The sequence below is a fragment of the Lathamus discolor genome, chromosome 12 (genome assembly GCF_037157495.1).
Source record: "Lathamus discolor isolate bLatDis1 chromosome 12, bLatDis1.hap1, whole genome shotgun sequence".
Classification (NCBI taxonomy): domain Eukaryota; kingdom Metazoa; phylum Chordata; class Aves; order Psittaciformes; family Psittacidae; genus Lathamus; species Lathamus discolor.
The window spans coordinates 10,014,478-10,032,500 of NC_088895.1; the positions used below are offsets into that span (position 1 = coordinate 10,014,478).

The following is an 18,023-nucleotide window of genomic DNA, read 5'->3' on the forward strand; positions in this document are numbered from 1 at the left end:
GAATCTTCTGTAGACTGTCAATGTCTCTGTCCTCTCCATTACTCAGAGACACTAAGCAAGATAAATGGTGCTATGTAATGACTGTGTAGAAAGTCCAGTCATGATTTGTCTAAATGGGCAGGGCAGCTCCTGGAGTTACACACTATCACCTGCAGGTCTTGTTTCAGTGGGACTTTGAACTTAGCTTTTGATATTTAACTGGAGCCCTACTCCCACAAATCTAAGATTAAGTGGAGTCTTTTATAATGTCTTTTCTTGCTTGGTCATTTCTTGTGCTTCCTACTTGAGAAGATAATGGACACTGTAAATTCTCCTATAAGGGCACCTGTGTCAGTGAGAAACTGTGCCCCAGAAAATTAAATTCTGCTGTATTAAGTGTTGAGATTTCAAGCTACAGAAACCTTCTGAGTAAAAGCTGCTCAGAGCATAGTTTCCCTATTAGCAGACTGCTCTATACATTAAATTATATTGTGTGGCTTCCTCCTATTTAGATAAGCACATAAATAAGATGTGCTGAATCCACTCTTTTCACAGACAGCAATTCAGATTAGGTGTTACACTGCAGCTGAAACTTCAAAATGGACATTATTTGTATGAATGGGGGTAGTTACCAGTTAATGCACAGACCTTCATCAGGAAAGTAACACTGCCAAGAAAGGTCAAAATCCCAACAGCCCCTCTGAAATTTCTTGCAGAATTGAGCAATATAAAATTTTCAGAGGAATATTAAAATAATATAGGGAGGATATTTATTATTCTTTCACCTAATTGTGGTACATTTACCTTTAGTTCTTTTCATTGCAGTTTTACTTACAGACAGAAATGTGTGCTGTGCATTAGTAAGTGCTGTTCTGCTCTTGATAGGCTCATTTCCATGTCTGCATTTGGTAAGCACTGTAGTGTATTTTTGAGTAGGATATATGTGACCTTTAGATATGAGGGCTGTGAATAAAAACTTGCTGTGCATTTATTTTTTCCATTAGTATACAGTTTTCACTGGGGTACAGGAATACATAGCTTCATTTTTATTGTATTTTTCTTTAACTTTATTTATAAAAATATTGCTTGGCTTTATTATTGGCTTGAAAACCTGATATTTGAAACCTTTTTCTTAAAGGTTACCCGCTGTCTCTGATCAGTAAAGTATGCTGCTAAAACCTGCACACTGGAAATTGGTCAGAGACTAAACCTTCATATAGGCTAATGAACACAGGGGAACAACTTTACTTAAACTTAATCTCACCATGGTACCATGATGAGCTAATTGATCTGCACTATAAAAGACTGAAAATCATTAAGCACTTGAAGCAGTGATGTGAATTGAGCTGTATTTTGGTCAGGAGACACTAGTCATGAGACAAAGCCCCTATGGTTTGTAGCTTTGATTAGATTCTTTTTCTTCAGACATTGTTTTCTTTTAGTTCACTGACTTCTTATGAATGCAGAATACTAATGCTGAGAGGCCATCCTAGTTAAGGTGTGAGGCAAAGAGGAGCTGTTTAATTCTGGATCTTGACTGTGTTTGGACATAGTTGTAGGTTTAAGATAAAAAAGTGTAGATTTGGTTTGAGATGAAATTTCATATATTCTCTTGAGATGCAAAGATCAAACGTCTGGGCAATCCCAGAAAAATTCCATTGCTTAGAGCTGCACTTTAATCAGGGCATAAATTAAAAATAGTTAAAGATGTGGAGAAATAGACTGAGTATGATCATCGGGCACTGTCAGCTTTAACGTTCTGCTCGTCTGAGCTTGATCTTATGCCAGCTAAGTCTTACTGAGCTGTTTGGTTCTCTCTTGGCTTCCGTGGAATAAATTTAACAACAGCCAAGCTGCATGGTACTGAAGTCTCTTGTCACTAAAGTCACAGGCAGGGCATATAGCTTCACAGAATCACAGAATCCCAAGGGTTGGAAGGGACCTCAAAAGATCATCTAGTCCAACCCCCCCGCAAGAGCAGGGTAACCTACAGTACATCACACAGGAACTTGTCCAGGCGGGCCTTGAATATCTCCAGTGTAGGAGACTCCACAACCCCCCTGGGCAACCTGTTCCAGTGCTCTGTCACTCTTACAGTAAAGAAGTTCTTCCTGATGTTAACGTGGAACTTCCTTCCTTCAAAAGCTATATAGCTGTGCTTTGCTTTACTTTTAATACTTTACACACTTCATGTGTATACACATACAATCTGCTGTTCATGTAGATAAGACAGAATAATAGGAACGGGTTGGGATTTCTACTCCTGTGCAAAATTGTAGTTTGGATAGTGATTTAATGCTGTGTATTACTTACCACATTTGCGATGGGATTGTTTGTGTGTGAACATGTATGTGCACACTCCAGGAGGTGATAACCAACAAATCTACAGTGTTCAACAAAGAGATCAATATATTTGACATTTGCCTTATCGGTGAACCTTTTGAAATTCATTTTAAAAGCAACATAAATATCTTCACTATTTCACTGTAGCCTTTTCATTGTCCATCACTCCAGAACTAATAGGCACATTAGAACTCCTGTGATCTATTCCTGGTACTGGAAGGTACACAGTGCCTAAGATTGCAGCTCTTACATCTGTCCTGATAAAGCTGAATATCTTTACAATCCATATCAGAGCTTTAGCTCTTGTGATGTAATCCAGTAGAACCCGCTGGAAATCATCATTATCCCAGCACTTTGTGTGGGATATAGCAAAGTGCAGCTGAAACCATTCTTCAGAGATCTTATTCTCTTGACATACTTGGAGAACTGTTACTTCACCATGAGCAGCAGTCAAAAACTTCCTCTGCTTCTCTTCCTCTTAGCAAACTTATGAGAACTTTTGGTCTTCTTTCTTCCCCCATCCCCCTTAAGTAATGAGAAACCTTTCCTCCACAGGTCTCACTCAGCCTGCACACCAATTAAGCTAATTGGCAACACATTTGATAGACTCCCTAATTACAGCTGCAGAAATTTTCCAAGAAACCTTTCTGCAGTTTTTCCTACAATCAAAAAATAAAAAGCAATAAACCCCCCACAACTGCAGCCATTCCCTGTTAAAATGCTTTCAGAAGGATTTGGGAAGGTGGCTCCGTAACTTTCCAGTTGCTGTGGCGGCTCAGTGCTAGCTGTTCCCGAGAGGAGGTAGACCCTTCTGAAAAATTATAGGAGATTTTCTAACTAATAACTTTGGGCAGGTGGTGATGTCAGGAAAGGCATTAATGGAGCACATAGCATTCTGAGTACTGTAAGAGCATGAAAGCTTGTAGGAAGCTTTCACAAACTAATTTAACCTGGAGCAGCCTTGGGGTTTTGCTAAGTTACGCAATTAGCCAAACCATCCCCTGGTGTGGGTTCTAATTAAATACAGAGTTCCTCCCCTCAGTCTCCCCCTTCACTTTAAGAGCAGTTAATGCTGTCTGATGACCTCAGTCACCACTTACAATGGCTTTGTGAAGGATAAGGTGGGATATAAAAGCTTCAAATCCTGGTTTATAAAGAAAGTTGTTTTCTGGGGGTGGTGGGGTGTATCTTTTGGTCATGGTTTAGTGGAGAGAGGAGAATTTTGTTAGATTGAAGTATTAATCATAACTGGTAATACACAACTTGCTGTGGTAGAAAGGAGCTGAGCTGTTCTGGCCTATCTGACTTCATCTTTGGTTTTGTTTTTCAACTTAAGTAGGAGAAAGAAAGGTGCATCTTCTATTTTAGTTTCATGTTTTTTGTGGATTGTTGGTTTTATGGCTAATCTCTCTCCATCTAGCATTATTTCAGCTGAGCTGCCTTGATTTAGTTTTAATCAGTCTCCAAGCAGTTACCAGATCAAGTCTTCTTACAAAGAAGTAATTTGTTGCTTTGGCCCTTGCGACTACCAGGGAATAATACTTAAGCAGGGACACACATATAAGAAGGAAGACTTTCTATATGTCTTCTAACAGTGTTGAAATGTCAGACTGTGACCTTTAAAGAGACTGAAAGAAACCAGAGGGCATAAGCCCTAAGGGATGTTTCTGCATGAGCAAGGGTGGGAGTTGATATTTTTGTATTTGTGAGGAAAGGTGATCTGTTGCTGCTTTCAGTTATTCAGCTTATGGAATTATGCATGTTCCTAAGCAGGGATCATGTTGTACTCTGTTGGGGAAATGAGAAGAGTCCTCTTTTCAGAAAGTAGAGTTGACAGTAAGTGCATATGATGGTTGTGCGTTCTCTTAAATGTAAATAATTTGGAACATCCTGACAGGATCAGTACTTCAAAAAATAATGAACAAAAAGCAACAACAACCACAAAGAAAACAGCTTCCTTCCAAAACAAAACCACAGGTACTCTGCAGAAAAACCAATCTGAAATCTTCAGCTAACATGAGAGAGAAGGGTTTTGTTTCACACCGTCTTTGAAATACTGAGCTGTTCCATGCTCATAGGAGAGTGCTGATGATGGCCACTATGGTGTGTTTCCTTGCATGTTCTGCTGTTCAGAAGTAGCCTGTGGGTTCTGATATGGTCACAATATAAGGTAATTGTGGATTTTGGGTGATACAGGGAAGCAACAGGCAGAAAACAATAAAAATGCTGAGATGCTCAAGCTATTTTATTTTTCAGTCGGTGTTGCATTAACAAGTAGGCAGAATTTAATTGTTCTGTGCTGAGGAAGGACTGGCATGCACATGCAGCAGAGACATAACCTGGAAGGACCAGATATATGACTTTTTTTAGCACACAAACTGCTTGCACTGCTGATTCCCATGGGGTACTGCATGCACTCTATCTGATGAACTTTTTATTGGGAGCATTTTTCCTATTTCTGTACACTATATGAGATTCTTCACCTATTACAGGTATCTCCTCCCAAGGTATTACCAGTGAATTTGATCTGTCTTCTTCAGGTAGTATAGTAAGGTATCAAAATTACTCAAGATTAAAAGTTCTGATATGGTACCAATAATACTACTTGCTATTTATACAATTTAATGCCCTCAAGTCTTAAATTTTATATGTGGCACCTCTGTGAACTATATGCAATTTGGGAGAGCACTTTTAATATGTCACTTTAATGCTTTTGCTTCCTTCACTTTCAGTGTTTTGTCTTGGTTGATTTATTCCTGGATATTTACTAAAGTGGCAGGCAGTAAATGTCTATACAATCTGTGATCTGTTTGATCAACTCAAACCATTTTTCAGGGACAAGGAAAGGGATCTTACGTATTTATTGAATGCATAACATAGGTATGTAAAGAAGATGAGAAATAGTAACATAAATTAGATAATCGGTAATTTTCTGTTTGGTCTTAATTGTATATTTGTTGTCTTCCAAATACAGGTTTAATCCTTATCTTTGTTACGTAATAACACAGCAGCTGGTAGTGATTTGTGGATCTTGGTAACTAGGCATAGAAATATTTGCTCCACTTTATTCCATTTATCCACTGAGTTGATTGTTATCTAAATACACTGAGAGGTAGCTTGTATGTTTAAGAGTGCTTCCTTAAGTGTGGCTGATGTCAAATTTCAAATGATCTGCCTTTATTATGAATGTACTAGATGAAAAAAAGATTCCAGTACCTCTTATACATACCAATTGAATGGAAAGGCTGTGGATTAAAATGGAGACACAGAATAGCTTTCCTGTGAAAGTATTCAAAAAGTAAGATGGAGTTTGAGAAGAAGGGTTAGAAGCTTTAATTTTCTTTTTAAGTTTTAAAACCATTCTGAGGGTTTCATTATGGTTTGTGTGGGTTATTTGTTTGTTTTGGGGATTTTTGCCTTTGTTTTCTTCCTTTTATAGTGATGTGATGTAAAAAACTAAATCTCCCTTCAGATTGACCTGAGAGAATTGGTTTTGGGTTTTGATTAGTTTAGCTGGGCAGCTGAAAAATCATTTATTCAGTCTATAAATCAGCCCCACTGAATAAAATGTAGTGGCCAGTGGATGTTCCAAATGCAACTTAAATTGGGTAATGCCTTTCTGCTGGTTTTCTGCTTGCAGACAAATCCTGCCATCTGTCTTGCTCTACCTAGTAGATACTCCTCTTTGTTCTGTAGACATTCAATTAGAGAACCTCTTCTTTTAATCTGTTATTTACAAGCAGTGATGTGAAACATCTGTCAATTATACAGTTGTAGAATCCACTTGGTGCAGACTTAATATATGCAATTTAATAGGTTTGCTTGCAGTAGGATTTGCTCTTAACTACACACAAGCATGGATGCTAAAAATAAACTATTTCAAATGTGCATATGAATCCACATGTGCAAGTATGCACCAAGACACTCATGAGGACAGTTGTTTTGTATGCTCAGAGAGCCAGGCTCTAAGTGCTCGCTATGACAGGGGCTTCAGTTTGTGCTCTTTGTAAGTGGAAGACCTGTTCAGCAGAAAGCATATCTGTAATTTGATTTAAATGTAGGATTATTGTTTCTGAGGTTTCTATTGTATGTTTTTCACCAGTGCTTCTGAAATCTTTTGTTCAAAGCTTCTCAGTGGGATTAGAATGCAAAACTATTCATGTCCAAGTAGCAGGGATTTTTAAGTATCCAAGATAATTGCAGGGTAGGGGAAAATAATCTTGAGCTCTCAGTGCTTCTTGTACAGCTCCCCTGCAGTCTTTATTGCTGCTGAATTTCAAATATCCTCCACATTTTCCAGGAGGAACTTTACTGCAACTAAATAGCCAGAGCTTTTGGCTCCACATGTCATGGCATCCTCCTCAGGGGATTCTGACTGTGACACCCAGCTATAACATTACAATTTCTAGTCAGGCTTCAAGTAAACAAGGTATTTAGCTGAGGCAGATATTAATATGACCTTTAGAATCTTCAAGGAGATGTGAAACTGGCTCAAAATTGACAGAATAAACTCCCAAAGAAGTGCCAAAGAAAACATTGGAAACAGTCAGGCAAAAAGAAAAAGACTTGCTTATCTTTCTATTTTTAGGTGTTTACAGAGTGTCAAATGCTGTAGCATCTCTATCAGAATCAGCTTATCTATAAACCACTTTTAAATAGGTATGAGAAGGAAGAGAAAGAAAGTGATTTGAAAAGGTGTAATCACTTTCCAAATAAGACTTTGGAGATCTGTATAACCAAAGAACTTTTGCTAGATTTATTTGGATGAATACTGGGTAAGTTCAGGAGTTCACACCCTTTGCAGTTTGTCTGCATAGGGAAAAAAGTTGTTATGGGGCTATAAAATCATCATTTCACTGCTCTTACCTTTTCTATCTCTTACGCTGTAGAGAGTTGAGAGAATAGCACATTGCTTTAATATTCTTTGTGTTCTTGTGCTGGAAATAAAGATACAATAATATGCCATGTATTTTTCTAAAGGGCAAAATAATTACAAAATCACCTGTCAAATTGCAAACTAGCATTGTTTTTTAAAGAAATACTAGTATTTCACAGCTCTGTTAGAACAATAAGTCAGACTTTCAAAGGTATTTTAAGTCTGGAAAGATTTTTCTGAGCCAGGAAAAAGTAGATTGTTTTTGCCAATGTAGATGAGCTGAGTGATCTCGCCTGAAAGAAGAGATGACCATTCAGTGGATGGCTAGAGAATGGCGAGTAGAGAGAGCATGATTTTGCAACTGGGAGGAACAAAAGAGGCATGAGAAGAGAGGAGCTGCTTGGCAGCAAGTTTTTAGATCATCTCTTCTGCTCAGTCACGATCTGGGAGTGGATTATCATGGGTACTCCTGGGGATGATGAAGCAACTGAGGTATAGCTAGCTGCACACACTGCTGCTTTTGTTAGCTCTGCAAAACTTCCTTTAGGAAAAAGTATGTATTCATTTTTCCTCTCTGGCATACATAGAGGAAGACAAGATGCCATGCCTGATGCTATTAGAGATAGCTGAGCATCTTTAAGCATGCTACAGACCTTTTAGAAGTTTGGTGTCATTCAATGGTTGGAATAAGACTCCTGGAAACCTGCCTGTTTAGTTACACTGATGTTTGTGTGCCTTTTTTCAGACAAAGTCTTCTTCTGAGACACCTTATCTTCCTGTTTAGATGGCAACAAGATGAAAAGGATCAGGAATGTGTCAGGATTATAGATGTACAAAGAAAGAAAACTTGTAGCAAAGACAGAAAACTTCATGGGAAGGATAAAGACCTTGTGATTCAAAAGCTAATAAGGACATGTCAAGAAGCTTCTTCTTCATCTCTGTTAATGAGTATAGCTGTTGTATTGGAAGGAAAGCTGGTGAGATCTGGACTGCATGTGTTATTTTAGAGCAGCATTATAGAACAGGAGTTAAACCTTTGTCGCCTGGAACTTTAAAGAAGGAGGATGTATAGATTCAGGGCAACATGTATTCCTGTGTTCACAGTGTGTCTATACCAGAGATCCTAGTGAAGAGTAGAAATACTCAAGAAGCAGTGTTAATGAGCCCTGGCTGTGTTTCGTGCCATACATTCTTGTATCTGTGCTTGTGCATATATGTGTATATAACTTACATATATTCTATAGCGTCCTCCAATTCCAGGCTTTTCAGGTACAAATAATAGAATAGTTAAGGTTGGAAAGAACCTTAAGATCATCTAGTTCCAACCCCCCTGCCATGGGCAGGGGTTGATAACTTCACTTCTTTCTGAGAACACAAATATTTGTAAGTTGCACTTTCTTTGAAGAATCCAAAATGGTTATGTGTTTAGTGAAATATTACTAGTTTTATTGACATTCCCAGAAATTTATGGTAGAGCGGTAGATGTGGTTTTTCTTGATTTCAGTAAGGCATTTGATACTGTCTCCCACAGCATCCTCATAGATAAGCTGAGGAAGTGTGGGCTTGACGATCAAGTAGTGAGGTGGATCGAGAACTGGTTGAAAGGAAGAAGGCAGAGAGTTGTGGTCAATGGCGCAGAATCTAGCTGGAGGTCTGTGACTAGTGGAGTTCCTCAGGGGTCGGTGCTGGGACCGGTGCTGTTTAATATTTTCATCAATGACCTGGATGAGGGAACTGAGTGCACCCTCAGCAAGTTTGCTGATGACACAAAACTGGGAGGAGTGGCTGACACACCAGAGGACTGTGCTGCCATTCAGCGAGACCTGGACAGGCTGGAGAGTTGGGCGGGGAGAAACTTGATGAAATTTAACAAGGGCAAGTGTAGAGTCTTGCATCTGGGGAAGAACAACCCCATGTACCAGTACAGGTTGGGGGTTGACCTGCTGGAAAGTAGTGAAGGGGAAAGGGACCTGGGGGTCCTGGTGGATAGGAGGATGACCATGAGCCAGCAATGTGCTCTTGTGGCCAAGAAGGCAAATGGCATCTTAGGGTGCATTAGAAAGGGAGTGGTTAGTAGGTCAAGAGAGGTTCTCCTCCCCCTCTACTCAGCCTTGGTGAGGCCGCATCTGGAATATTGCGTCCAGTTCTGGGCCCCTCTGTTCAAGAAGGACAGGGAATTGCTTGAGGGAGTCCAGCGCAGAGCCACAAGGATGATTAAGGGAGTGGAACATCTCCCTTATGAGGAGAGGCTGAGGGAGCTGGGTCTCTTTAGCTTGCAAAAGAGGAGACTGAGGGGTGACCTCATCAATGTTTACAAATATGTGAAGGGTAGGTGTCAGGATGATGGAGCTAGGCTTTTTTCAGTGATATCCAGTGATAGGACAAGGGGCAATGGGTGTAAACTGGAACATAGGAAGTTCCACGTTAACATCAGGAAGAACTTCTTTACTGTAAGAGTGACAGAGCACTGGAACAGGCTGCCCAGGGGGGTTGTGGAGTCTCCTACACTGGAGATATTCAAGGCCCGCCTGGACAAGTTCCTGTGTGATGTACTGTAGGTTACCCTGCTCTTGCAGGGGGGTTGGACTAGATGATCTTTTTAAGTCCCTTCCAACCCTTGGGATTCTGTGATTCTGTGATTCTGTACCATCACTGTGGTATTATTTAAATAAGGCTTATAAAAAATAGATCTTTTTCTCTTGTTAGTGAATGTAGCAATAGACGATCAATACTGTGATTGTTGGTTGTACAAATTCAGTGTTAGGCATAGAGACTGCAGCAAGATGTAGAGGCACAATATGGATTTACAAATTTAAAGTTCATTTTAAAGGATCATACTCTGGAGGAGGAGAATGATCAGCCAACAGCCACAATCACTTTTGTGCTGCAGTTCACATTCCACTGGAATTGGATGAGCATCTAAAGACATGGCTTGTCTCATGAAAGACTGGCAACAGAAACTGGCCTATTACTTTTGCAGAGTCAGGTGTTAATTTAATGCTTAGAATTTTTTTTTCTCCCTTAGATAATGGCTGGGTATCCTTGCATATATGAAGGGCGTGGGGGAGGGGGAGGGGGGGGATTAGGGAAATATTTGAGTCAGAATCTGGTCAACTTCTGATTGTATATTTAAGCAGTATAAAGCTATGCTGTACTGCACAGTCCTGTATTTCTGTCCCTCTTGTGAGGAATTTACAATTGATGTCCATCTACTGGCACACTCTGCCCTCACCCACTACCCCACCTTACTTTCCTTTTGTTGGTTACTGAACATAATTACACTGGAAATGGAAGTCGAGATACTCTTGGCAAGAATTTCAGCTTTCTAAGTTTGTGGGTTTTGTTCTTTAAATATTTGAAATCATAATGGCTTTTTTTTCTCCGCAGTTAGAGGCATAGGAGGGGAGGGAGGACACAAATTGTTGCCATTTAAAGTCTGAGATATCTTTCAGTATGTCAGAAACTGAAGCCCTTGGCTCTTAGCCATTTGACCATAGGGGTTCCTTGAGCCATAGTTGACAGCACCTGACCTAGTACTATTTTCATTGAAGAGAGAGTCTATCTTTTAATGGTTCATTAAATAAATGCATCAAAACTCCAGAAAAGACAAAGAGGTGAAGTGTGTCAAGATGGCCCAGTGAGTTAGAGACAAAAGCTCACTACTGTAAGCAGTGACACACTTGAAGGAGTGATGGATCTTACAGTGTCTAGTACCTTTTACTTCTTGCATCACATGCAGATGATGTTTTGGGGGCAGCCCCCTGTGTGATTATTGATGCTTTGCATCTGGAGTGTCAGAAGAATTTTCCTTCCTGCTCCTTCCCTGTTCCCCACTAGTTTAATGTAACTGTGGGTTGGTTGGGGTTTTTTTCCTGTTTTTCTTTGTGGTGCCCATCACTGCTTTGCTCTTTCATGTTCAGGCTGACATCAGGTCTTGTGCGAAACAATGTTTTATATCTTAATTTTCTCTGTAATTATTACTTTGCTGCCTTTTCAGGTGGGAACCTTTGTTATATGCTCTTTCTCTGATCATTTTTATATCACTTGGTACTGTAAAGGTGTGTGTGTTCCTCTGCAGCCCTTTTATTTAAGTTATTTCTTTATCTGTCTGTCAATGTGAATAATAAAATAACTTCAGGATTGTTCATCTCTCTCCAGTGATGAGGTGTAGTCTGTTCTGACATCAATGATTAATTTACAAAAGTTTCTTTAAACTTGAGTAAAATGGGATATTCATAGAAAATATTGTGTCATCAGGCTATAGTGCTGTTGTGAAAAGGACCTTATCTGACTGATAATCAGGCCCATTTATCAGCTGGATTGATACAGCAACTGGGAGTACAATCTGCATCCACTAAGCGTGTATCGGGGTGAGCACTTACAAACCCATCAAGTCAAATAACAGTTAAAGTATGAAAAGTGCTGGATGAGTATGTGACCTGCAATGATCCTTGAAGTCATGCCTGTAAGATTATGCATACCAAGATCAGATGCCTGCTCTCACTACAGATGTGGAAGTCCTTTGATGTCCTGATTCAACTTTCAGACATCATTTATGGTAGATCACAAGGGGCTTCTGACAGGCAGGCTTGTGGAATGGATAGATGAATTTTGGGTTTAGTTTATTACCCTGCTTTTGAAGATTCTGATAGTGGCTCATGTTAAGACTGAGAACACCTTTCTGTGATTCGAGTTGCTTTGGTAGAACAAGAGCTCCCTTTCTAGAAGACCATTTCTGAGCGTTTGTAACTTCTAAATTTTTCTGTAAAATTAAACATTTTGTTCCTGTGTGAAAGATCTTGTGTGGAGAGACCGTATGGTAGAATCATTGTGGTCTAGTAACATCTGATTGATAACATAAATATCCCTGTACTCGTCACAGCAGGTGAATAGTCCAGTCGTACACTTATCAGTGTGTACCTGCTCTGGGATACTGTAATCGTGGGTACAAAGTCTTTCATCCAGATTTGCTGCCCTACTGTAGGTAAAAACAGAAGCGTGAGTCCTTGAAACCCTTGTGTGACAATTCTTTGAGTTGGTCGAAGTGGTTCACCATTGAAGATGGAGCATACTTCTTAACTTGAGGATTGCTCTGCAGATGTGTTTCTTGTTTTCTGAACCAGCATTGTATTTGGAGACCCTTCTGGGGTGAATTTTATACCATATTTCGTTAGGTTTTCTTCCTTTCCTACTTGGGTCATGGAAACTTCATTGTGGAGTTAATGGAGAAATTGCAAGATGGATTACAAGACTGCTCAAGAGGAGTAGTCTAGCATGATTGAAGAAAAAGAGGCTAAGATGTGCTTTGATAGACAGGCTTTTAACATTGCCTCTTGCAAAGGCTTCCAACCTCTGTTTCAGTAAAGCATTTCTGCACTGAACATTTGCATGGAGTTTAAGCCCATTCTATCAGAGTACTTCCTTCTTTGCAGACCCCAACACTTAAAAATGCTTCCTGTTTCTGACTGTAGTAGCAATGCTCGATAGTTTTCATAGAATGGTTTGCAAGTGTGTATTCCTCTTAGAAATAATGATCCAAAGGATTTGTCTGTACCTCTGCAAAGTTTAATTTGCTATATTCAGCATGTACTTCATTGTCGCTCAATGTATGTTGCACTCTCTAATAGAACTGCAACTTCTTTGAAATTCTGTTGCAAGGAACAGGAGTCGCCTTTTTACAGAGACGCTCTTTTTCATGGTCTGTGGCCTTGATGTTCAAGCAATCTTTCCCTTGCTTTGTAACAAGCTCAGCACAGGCCAGCAGAACAGGAACAAGAGTTGTAATAACTTGGCGGAAGGGGGGATGTTGGCAGGTTGGAAACAGCGTTGTTCTCGAGGAATGATTATTTCCTACAAGGATGAAACAGTTCCAGAGAGCATTATCAAGTGAAGCAGGTAGAGCAGTCTGAAATGCTGAGAAGGAAAGGACATCAAAAGAAATTGGTGACTTTTGGCTTTTGAAGGCATTTTTAGTTTGCTACAGGTAAATGTGTGACTCTTGGGTTGCAGGGTTCTATTTTTGTTTTCCTATTTGTGACACTTTGATTTAGCTTTATCGCTGTTCTGTTGATACTTGTCCTTTAGAAGGATGGTGTTTGTTGCCAGAACATGAGTTTCATTGGGAAAGCAAGCAGAAGAATGATGGGAAATCTGCGCTCCAGTGTGAATAGTGATAGCATCACATCAGTCGTTATTTCAGTCTTGTATTACACAGCTTTGTAGAGAATAACGTGATCCCTGAAGATTTTTACATGTCATAATGTCTTCGTAAGGAAATACTTACTTGTAAGAAATGGGGACATAGTGATACATCCTGGCAGAGTAGATCATCCCTCTGTTATGAACTGACTGAGATATGCCTGGGGATGGTATTCACTATGGTTTTGTGGTCAGTTTTAAATAGGGGCACTAGTGGATTCAGCCACCTAACTAGGTTAAGACCAGAATGTCTTAGAATCACAGAATAGTTAGGGTTGGAAAGGATCTTGAGATCATCCAGTTCCAACCCTCTTGCCATGGTCAGGGACTCCTCACACTAAACCATGTCACCCAGAACTCTATCCAGCCTGGCCTTGAACACTGCCAGGGATGGAGCATTCACAACTTCCTTGGGCAACCCATACCAGTGCCTCACCACCCTCACGGTAAAGAACTTCTTCCTAATATCTAACCTAAACTTCCCCTGTTTAAGCCCATCAACCCTTGTCCTATCACTACAGTCCCTAATGAAGAGTCCCTTCTCAGAACCCTTGTAGGCCAGAAAACTTTACCTGATATTTAGATGGGGTTGTTTTCCTAGAGCTTGGCTAAAAGACAATTTGAATTCCTTACAAACTTAGGAGAGCAAAAGTGTTCAGAAGATTCAAGAACAGCTGAAACTAAATAAAATTTCTGGTCAGACTGAAAAGAAGCACTTATCTCAGCCCTCAAAGAACAGTAACAAATTTCATCTGTTGCATTGCCCATCTGAGCTTGCAGCTGGTACGGCAGTTTTCCTGAGAAGTTGTTCCCTTCAACCTACAAGAAAAAGGCTTTTTTTAACTAGTAGCATTATGTAATTGATTGGAAGAGTGTTGTATTTCTCATGAATGCTGGATGATTGGGGATTGAACAGCTTTAACAATAAAGTAACTGTTTGGGCAATGAAGTCCCAAGGATGTAGCAATATATAACGGAGTTAGTGGTCTGGCAGATTTCTTCAATTTTCTGAGGCAATGGTCAATAACTTTGCAATAAAACTGAGCTATAAACAGTGTGTTTGTCACTGACTGAGAGCTGCTGTTACATGATATTAAAGAAATAAAGATTGAAGGTTTTTAGCCAGACTGTAGTATGAAATTAATAGCCTAATGAAGAAAGCAGTATGACCTTTTGGAAGGTAAATGCAGCAGGTTTACAATGCTGTGTTGAGGGATGTATCATACGCACAAGCTTTGGTTGTGAGGGAGGAGACTGATCATGCTGCGTTTTTCTTGGATTTTTTTTCATATTCACTGACCTGCAAAGAATTTGCTTCTTCCGTCAATGACAAGTATTTTTAAAACGGTGTCAGTAAGGGAAATTTTTACTAAGGAGAGAGGAGCAAAAACTGCACTAGTACATCATCTCTTCCCAGGTGGCCACTGATTGAAATCCTCAACAAACCGTTCACAGCGGGAGAGGTCAAACACAGATGCCATTGTAAAGGATTGAGAAATAATAGCTCCTGGCATAAGCACAACATCAAAATTAGATTTTATTGGTTTGTTTCAAGCTGTTGGGGCGCATCTCCTGAATCTGGAATGCCATAACACCACCCTGCAGTTGCAGTAGATTGTCTTCACTAGACCTTGCAGTGAAGCAGCTTATTCCAGTTGAGGGTCTGCCCCTTCAGGTTCCATGGTACTACAAGGCATCTCTTGGTGTGGTCCTCTGCAAGAAGTTGCTTTTTCCTCTGCAGTGTCTTGGCTTGAGATAAACTGATGTTACAGCTTGCCACAACTAATCAATTCAAAGTTGAGTGAATCTGTGGATTTTAGGAATCTATCCTTATATGAACAGATTAAACTCAAAGTTTGTTTCACTCTGATAGCATGCCTTTCTCTGTCAACCCAGAGTATGGCATGCTCTGTGCCACACATCTGCACATAGAACTAGTAAGGCGGGTTAATGTTCTGCACTCTTGCACTTGGTTATCCTGCTGCCAAGCTCCCCATGTACACAAACCTTCAGATGTAGTGGTACAGTAAATTGCAGTTCCTGAATTTAACTCTGTATTTTTTTTTCTTAATGTTTTTTCTTTAATAGCACTTCAGTTACCCATCTTTTGTTTGCACATTTAAGCTGAGGCATTGTGTGATTCTTGTCTTATTTATTCGGGTGGGTTATATCTGTATTATGATGGTACAGATCTGATACAATATTTAGAGTAGATGATATCACTGAAATCTTTAAAACTCCGCTTTTATGCTGGGTCTTACCCAACAACTCTCAGGAATTTTAATCTTATGTGATTCTGCCTTTGTTAAAAAAAAAGGGCATAATTTTTACCAAAATAGTCATGGTTGCAATTAAAACCACTGATAGTTGTTTTTGTTTTCGATTTCCTATCCTTCAGAATCCTTAAACTTTCACGGTCAAAATCCAGATGGTACTGCAGAGCTCAGTGTAGGTTTTGAGGGTTTTTTTTTTCTGTTTGTGCTGATTATAACTCTCCCCAGATAAAAGTGTAAAATTGGTTGAATTTTTGGCCTTTGGCTGTTTGGAAAGCTGCTGTCTGCTTCCAGCAAAAGCCAATTCATATTCCATGCACATCCACAGATTGATGGTAGTGGGAAGTGCAACAGCCAGCAGACCAGTTTGCCATTGCCCCAGAATCTAAAACCCAGTGGGCCCTGCTCTGGCTGGTGAGATGGTTTCCTTTTTGTAATAGGCAGTTCGCCTGTGTGTTTCCATTTGTGGTGTTTTCCTATTCCAAAGAGTCACTGATTTACAAACTCTGAGGAACATTGTCTTGTGGAGATGGAGAGTACAGAAGGAAGATATTTAATCCCTGAGATAATTAAGCACTAAAATAAATGATTAAAAAATGATGAGGCAAAACACTGTTAGCTTTAATATAAAAATAATGTACTTCTCCCTGTGGAATGCAAGGAAGGGAGCTGCAATCAAAATAAAGGGAATAAAAAATTGAATACCCTGAGCTTTTTTCCCCTCTCTCTAAGTTGCTTCCTTGATGCCTCACTGTGTTTAATGGTGCTTTGCCAGGCTGTTGGGAGGAGTACAAAATGAGTGTGGAATTTATAAATGGGACATTAGATGGAGGAACAATGTTATAGGCTGGGGGATCTGAGAAGTACAACAACAGAACAGATTTTGCCTTAGGGCTGGATATAAGAGATGCATCCCTGCAACTCTAAGTACTAGCAAAGCCATTTAGAGTTGTTAGAAATCTTTGTTGGGGGTTTATCTCGAAAAAGGTCTTAAAAAACTTCATATGCTCTCAGTGAATATCTGGGGAAAGAGTGGGAGCTGAATGCTGAGAAGGCCAAGACTAAAATAAAGGGTGTTCTTGTATGCAAAGAATCTCTGCAGTTTACTCTTGACTGAGAAGAAGCAGAAACGCCTTGGTTGGAACTTCCTTTGCATTCAAACAAGATCCAACCTGAATTTTCCACCTCTAGGGATCACAGGACTTCAGCCTTTTATTGCTATTGCAGTTTGCAGTCTCACATGAGGATGTGTGCTGAGGCCATTTTCCTGATTCTTTAGATGGATTTTATTTCTAATTCCAGGTGGGGCTTTAGAGTTGACATTAATTAAACTTTTAATAGTAAGGTTTTTATTTTAATTGCTTATTGGGTGAGGCATTTCAGGTTTTCAAGATTGAAAGATTTGCCTAACTCTTTTCTGCAGTCGTTTCTTCCTGACCTCTTTCATGCTGAGGTTTGTTCCCTCTGTCTTACAGCTGAGTGATGCCTGTCCTCATCTGTGTTTTGGTTTGTTTCTGTGGGTTTTTATTTTGTTTTTAACAGCTGCCTGGTTTTGCTTTTCCATATAGAAAGTTTCTGCTCCTGTTTTCTAGTTTATTTTTTGCATTGTGCTAGTGCCTGGAGACCTTAGCTGAGATCACAGCCTTGTTGTTGTAGGTGATGCTCTTACATAAGTAGTAAGGTAAGTCTGTCGCATTTGCAGTTTACACAGAGAGTGAGGGGAAATAAACAGCAATACTCTCATTTGCTGGATATAGAACAGGAGCATAGGAATCCTAAAATCAACTAGGTTGGCAAAAGAAAATATCGTTAAGTCCAAAAGTCTATAGCAGATTGAGATTCCCTGCACTGCTTTGTTATGGGGGTGCCCTGCCTGACGTGTCAGTTATGGGTGGCATCGGTGGGGCTTCCTTTGTGGCAAAGGTGAATTCCCCATTTGAGTTATACAGCCCATAGGGAGGTAGGGTGGTCTTTGCTGTGAGAGGTATTTTTCAGATCATTTTCAGGGAACACTTGTGGTCTGAAATTGGAGGGTTTTAGTAACTAACAATACCTTCCCATGGCGTCTGAAGATAACAAGCCTCTTCCATCCTGTTCGAGAATTTGCAGTGAATCGCAGTACATAAACTGAAGGCTGGTGGTTGGGAGTAACCAATATCAGTTTAGGCCACTGCAGTACTTAATGAGCAAATAAATATTTAGGTCAGATGTCAAACAAAAAATACAGACTAGTAAAGCATTTGTGGACTAGAGCTTGGAAACTGGGTTGCCTTTGAATGCCGTCTGTGGTAACCCTATGTCACTCTTCTGAATGAGGGCAAGGATTTGAATTTGCTATGGAAAAAAAGATATTT

At 39.8% G+C, this 18,023-nt stretch overlaps 1 protein-coding gene across 1 annotated transcript in view; it reads left to right on the plus strand.

Annotated features, from left to right (window-relative positions):
- The window catches only part of TMEM132D (transmembrane protein 132D), a 241,735-nt gene that overhangs the window by 39,183 nt on the left and 184,529 nt on the right, over nt 1-18,023 (plus strand).